The 6,353-nt window shown below is 40.8% G+C and overlaps 1 protein-coding gene across 1 annotated transcript in view; it reads right to left on the bottom strand.

The window, feature by feature from the left end:
• Nucleotides 1–3,313: 3,313 nt before the first annotated feature.
• Nucleotides 3,314–6,353, bottom strand: part of LEXM (lymphocyte expansion molecule) — a 39,082-nt gene continuing 36,042 nt past the window's right edge. The window contains exon 11 of the mRNA XM_027852748.1: nt 3,314–3,685. The gene's annotated coding sequence lies outside the window, so the exon portion shown is untranslated. The remainder of the gene's footprint in view (nt 3,686–6,353) is intronic.

Raw genomic sequence — 6,353 nt, 5'->3', positions numbered from 1 at the left:
GTGTTCTCTCTAATACCAATTGTTTTCAGGCGTTTTTCAGTTATGTCACTTTTAGTGACCCTGTTTTGGGATTTTTCGGCAAAGAGTGGTTTGCCATTTTTTTCTCCAGCTCATTTTACAGATGAGGAAACTGAGGCAAGCAGGGTTAAAGTGACTTTGCTCAGCATCACACAGCTAGTAAGTATCTGAGGCCAGATTTGAACCCATGAAAATGAGTCTTCCTGCCTCCAGGTAGAGGTACTCTGTGCACTATGGCGCCACCTAGCTGCCCAATGGAACATGTAGATTTCTCCAATTCTGAGGAACCTATCCCTTTCACCATAATCTTTCCGGGATCACTGATAGTGGCTCACCATCACATCTTCTAAGTTAACCAGAAATTCTAACACCCACATTGTTCCCTAAACATTCCTGTTAATTACAGTTTAGTCAAAAACACAGCGCCAGATTTGCAAGAGGCCAGGGAACTTGTTTTGACCAACCCCTTCCTTTTGTGGATGAGGAAACTGAGGCCATGGCGGGGGTGGTGAAAGAGAGAGCCAACCTGCTGGGCTCAGCTTTACAGGGCAGAGCCAAGATGAATGAGCAGAAGCACCTATGAGGAAGTGGACCTTGGCTCCATGTAAGGGGAGAAAGGGTCATTGACATCCTGAGGACTGATGAGTTCCTTATCACTGCATGTCTCTGTGCTAATCCTTTGCTGGCACCTCAAGGAGACTTTGAAGAAGAATTAGATCAGTCATGAATACAAAGTTCTAAGCTAATGGTTCTTAACCTGGGGTCCATGAACCTCTAAGGACTCTGTGGAGAGATTTCAGGGGGATCCAGAACATTAATGGAGAAAAGAATTACATTTTCACCAACTTTTGGTTCCCTTTGTACTCCTATGTATTTTGTTTTATGTATTTAGAAATCTGGTTCTAAGAAGGGGTTTCTAGGCTTCACCTGCCTGCCAGCAGGGTCCAGGACAAAAAAGATTTAAGAACCTTGTGGGAAGACAAGAATAAAATCAGAATCGTGGAGGGGGCAAGATCCACTAAGTTTGGGATTTGGTCATCATCCAATCTGATAGGGTCTTTTCTGCTAAATGAATGACCTATTCATTTTGCATGTATCCTTTATATATTAATGTAGGCAGTAAGCTCATTGAGGGCAGGGGTTGTTAGGCTTTTAGTATTGTATACCTAGGGTTTGTTGATTGACTGATGGATAGATTTCTTGATTATGGCATACTTTTGGCTTTTTCAATGGTATCTTCAGGGATCTTTAAAGCACACCAGAGGGTGAGAAGTCAGAAGATTTTAGAGCCGGCAAATCAGTCAGCATTCTCTAAGTATTTCAGAATTTGCAGAGGACTCTGCATTTTCAAAATATTTTAATTTTTCAAAATACTTTGGAGTTTCCAGAGCACTTTGGATTTTTGAATTTTAGACTTCATAAAACATTTATATTTTCAAAAGACTATAGAATTTCTAGAGAGCTTTGGATTTTTCAAAGTCCTTTATTTGTTTAATGTATTTTTAAGAGTAATTTAGAGCTTATAGAGCCTTTTACATCTTCAAAATAATTCAGAGTTTATAGAGAACTTTGGATTTTCCAAATATTTGAGAATTTACAGAGTACTTTATATTTTTAGATTACTGTACTGGACTTTACAGAGAACTTGGTAAGTTTAACACAATTTATTTTTTTCCAAGCTCTTAAGAGTTTACCAAACACTTTGCGTGTTCTAACTGGTTTGTGTTTAGGAGAACTTTGTTTCCTCAAAGCACTGGAATGTTTACATAACCCTTTGCATTCTCAATGTACTTTCGAGTTTAGGAGACACTTTTCAAAGTACTTTGGAGTTTACAGAACATTAAGCAGCTGAATGGAACCAAAGTGCATACAGTCCTGGGACTAGAGTCAGGAGGACCTGAGTTCAAATCCAGCCTCAGACACTTACTGGCTGTGTGATGCTGAGTGAAGTCACTTTAACCCAGTTTGCCTCAGTTTCCTTATCTGTAAAATGAGCTGGAGAAGGAAATAGCAAACCACTCCAATATCTCTGCCAAGAAAACCCCAAACGGGGTCGTGGAGACTCAGACACGACCGAAAGGACTCAAGGGTGACGACAAAGCATCCTCCAAGTACTCTAGAGATTATGTGGTGCTATTTATTGAGCTTTGAAGCACTTTAGTGGGTACAACATCAGCATCTTAAATTTCCAGAGCAGAGCTTTATGCAAAGCTATGGCCATATCCCATAATGGAAAATTGGGAGGCCCCTCATTTTACAAATGAAAAACTCACCTGAAGAGGAGGCGTGAAGCCCCAGGGCACACAGCTAGTAAATGGAAGGGCTGAGATTGTAGCTCCAAGCCAGGCCCTGAGCATTTTCCTAAGGCCCTAGAGCTAGCTAAGTGGTCAAGCCCAGCTTGGGACCCTAGCCTCTTAACTGCCTCCTGAGCATGTGGGCATCACCTGGAAACCGAGATCACTAGATTTGGAATCAGAAGACCTGAGTTCAAATCCAGGCTCTTCTACTTACCCCTTCTCTGTTACTTTAAGTCTCTCCCCTTCCCTGAGCCCCACCTACAAATGAGCCCTTCACCTACAAAATGCCGTGGTTGGATTAGGCTGTCACCAAATTCCCCTCCAACCCTCAACCTGGGAGCTGGCACCTGAGATTGGTATGGAAGGATACGTAGTATTGTTCAGTCTATCACGTTTGTGTGATCCCTGTAACATTCTGAAGCCTAGGGGGAGGTGGAGGGGGGGGCAGGGTAGAGAGACAGACAGGCAGAGAATATATATAGAGAGAGAACATATGTATATGTGCACAGAGAGAGAACATATGTATGTATATATAGAGCACGTATATGTATGTACATATAGAGAGAACATATATAGAGAGAGAACATATGTATGTATATATAGAGAGAGCACGTATATGTATGTACATATAAAGAGATATGTATGGAGAGAGAGAAGAGACAGATGTTTTATAGGGACCATCAAGCAGGCAGCTAGGTGAATTGAGAGCTACACTGGAGACAGAAGAGCTGAGTTCAAAATCAGCTTCAGACACTTAGTAGCTGTGTGACCCTGGGCAAGTCATTTAACTTCTAACTGGGCATATTTAGCGTGGAGCAGAGGTGGCCCTGGGGGGAAAACAACTTTCTTCCAGTACTTGACAGACCGTGACAGGGAAAAGGGATGGGACTTGTGGACAATAATGCTCAATAAAAGCATCCTGATAGAGCCAAGATGGCCGATTAGAGGCAGCAACCCAGTCAAACTCTCCCAACGTTCCCCTCCAAACAACTTTAATATAATGTCTAAAATCAAATTTTGGAGTGGCAGAGTCAACAAAAGGTTGGAGTGAGACATTTTTCCAGCCTAAGACAGCTCGGAGGGTCAACAAGACAGATCTGGATGGGGGCTGGCTCGGAGCAAGTGGTAGCTGCTGTGACAGCAGTAGCACTAGCAACTTCCAGAGCTCTCAGCACAGAAATGGTAAAGGGAGGGTGGTCAGAAACTGGGGACCTTTTGCTGGCACTGGGTATGTAGCTGGCACTGACAGTCAACTCTATTGACCGTACATGGCTCTGGATCACAGTTCCACGTCAGAGAGGAGTGCATGTGGTCTGTCACAAGGGAGCAGAGGCCTTGGTCACAGTTCCACCACAGAAAGGAACTCGTGGCTGTGGGAGAAAGAGGGATTTTGTCAGAGTTCCAGGGTCAAGAGGAGCACTAGCACTTGTAGCTGCAGAAGAGCAGGTTCTCTTCCTGGGTAAAGAGCAGAACTAGACCAGGGGAGCGGTGACCACACCTCTCTCTGAATCACACCACCTTGGAAGCACCCAAAACTTGCAGACTCCCCCAGAACTAGCTCTGAAAACAGCACAAAAAAGCCTGAAGCTTGGGACAATGCCTCCCCACCCCAAGGTGATCAGAACCCAACTTAAACATAAAGTTCAAAGTAAAGAAATAGGCTGGAAAAATGAGCAAACAACGACCACCACCACTGCAACAAAAGAACTTGACCATAAAAGGCTACTATGGTGGCAGGGAAGATCAAGACACAAACTCAGAAGACGACAATGTGAAAAACCCTACAGCCAAAGCCTCAAAGAAAAATGCTAATTGGGCCCAAGCCCAACATGAATTGCTAGAAGAGTTAAGAAAGAGATAAGAGCAGAGAGGAAAAATTGGGGAAAGAAATGGGCGTGATGCTTGAAAATTATGAAAAGAGAATTAAAAGCCTGGTAAAAGAGGCACAAAAAACACTGAAGAAAACACCACCTTTAAAAACAGAATTAGCCTAATGTAAAAAGAGGCACAAAAATTCACTGAAGAAAAGAACTTAAAAAGAAAAATAGACCAAATGGAAAAGGAGGTACATATATTCACTGAAGGAAATAATTTCTTAAAAAGTGGAAGCTAATGACTCTATGAGACATCAAGAAACAATAAAACAGAACCAAAAGAATGGAAAAATAGAAGAAAATGTGACATTGGAAAAACAACTGATCTGGAAAATAGATCAATGAGAGATAATTTAACAGCAATGATTAAAAAAAGGAGCCTAGACATCATACTTCAAGAAATTATAAACAAAAAAATGCCCCAACATCTTAGATCCAGATAGTAAAATAGAAAGAATCTACTGATCATCTCCTGAAAGAGAACCCGAAACGAAAACTCCCAAGAATACCGTAACCAAATTCCAGAGCTCCCAGATCAAGAATAAAATATTGCAAACAGCCAAAAAGAAACAATTCAAATATCATGGAACCACAGTCAGGACCACACAAGATTTAACAGCTTCCACATTAAAGAAATGGAGGTCTTAGAATATGATATTCCAGAAGACAAAGGAGCTAAAATTGCATATAATTAAGAATCATCTACCCAGCAAAACTGAATATAATCCTTACTCAATTGCTAAATTGTCAAGAGATATGAACAGGCAGGGTTCAGAAGAAATCAAAGCTATCTATATATGAATATATATCTATATGAATATGTATATATATCTATATGAAAAAAGGCTTTAAATCACAATTGATGAGAGAAATGCTAATTAAAACAGCTCTGAGGTACCATCTCATGCTTATTAGAAATGGCAAATGCTATATCAGATTGCATGCCATCTTGGTGAGGGAGGAGGGAGGAAGGGGGAGAAAAATTTTAAACTCAAAAGCTTATGGAAACGATTGGTGATAAATCAAAATAAACTAATTTTAAAAAAGAAATGACAAATGCTGCAGAGGATGAGGGTAAAATAGGGACACTAATGAACTACTGGTTGAGTAGTGAACTTGTTCAGCCATTCTGAAGAACAATTTGGAACTCTGTCCAAAGGGCTCTAAAACTGTGTATAATACCTTTTGACCCAGCAATACCTCTACTAGGTCTGTACTCCAAAGAGATCAAAGGAAAAGGAAAAGGACCCATATGTACAAAACTAATAATAGCAGCTCTTTTTGTGGTAGCAAATGATTGTAAATTGAGAGGATGCTCATCAGGTGGAGAATGGCTGAACAAGTTATGGCATATGATTCTGATGGAGTACTATTGTGGTGTGGGAAATGAAGAGGGTGGTTTCAAAAAACCATGGCAAAAATTATATGAACTGATGCAAAGTGAAGTGAGAACTCAGAGATTATTGTTCACAGTAACAGCAATATTTTAATGATGATCAACTATGAAAGACTGAGCTACTCTGATCAACACAACGATCCAAAACAATTCCAAAGGACTCAAGATGAAAAAATGCTATCCACATCCAGAGAGACAACTGATTGTTTTTCTTGCTTTTATTTTTTGTGATTTGGCTAATATGGAAATATGTTTTACATGATTTCACATGTATAATTAATATATTTCTTGCCTTCTCAGTGGGTGAGAGAGGGGCAGGATAAAAAAAAAGCATCCTGTTCTATTTTTGGACAGTTACTAACCACTGGAAGTTTTTCTTGCCATCAAATTGAAATTGACTTCTTTGTGGCTTCCCCCTTGCTCCCGGTTCTGTCCTCAAACAAAATAAGTCCCATTCTTCTTCTAGGTCACAGTTCTTCAAGTAGTTGAAAACAGTTGTGTCCCCCCAGAGCCTTCTCTGCTCCAAGTTAAATATGCCCAGTTAGACAGAAGTTAAGTGACTTGTTCAGGGTCACACAGCTAGTATCTGAGGTTAGATTTGAACTCAGCTCTTCCTGCCTGCAAGGGTAGCTCTCTGTCCACTCACCACCTACCCATCTGCTTGATAGTCTATAAAACATCCCTCCTGCTCTCTGTCTCTCTATGTCTTATCTCTCTGTCTCTGTTTCTCTTGCAGCCCAGGTAGATTGAACTCCAATAAATGAAAAT

The sequence above is a fragment of the Vombatus ursinus genome, unplaced genomic scaffold (assembly GCF_900497805.2).
Source record: "Vombatus ursinus unplaced genomic scaffold, bare-nosed wombat genome assembly UNPS02009824.1, whole genome shotgun sequence".
Classification (NCBI taxonomy): Eukaryota; Metazoa; Chordata; class Mammalia; order Diprotodontia; family Vombatidae; genus Vombatus; species Vombatus ursinus.
The sequence above is the reverse complement of the archived record's forward strand: the minus strand, read 5'-3'. Positions and strand labels throughout refer to the sequence as shown.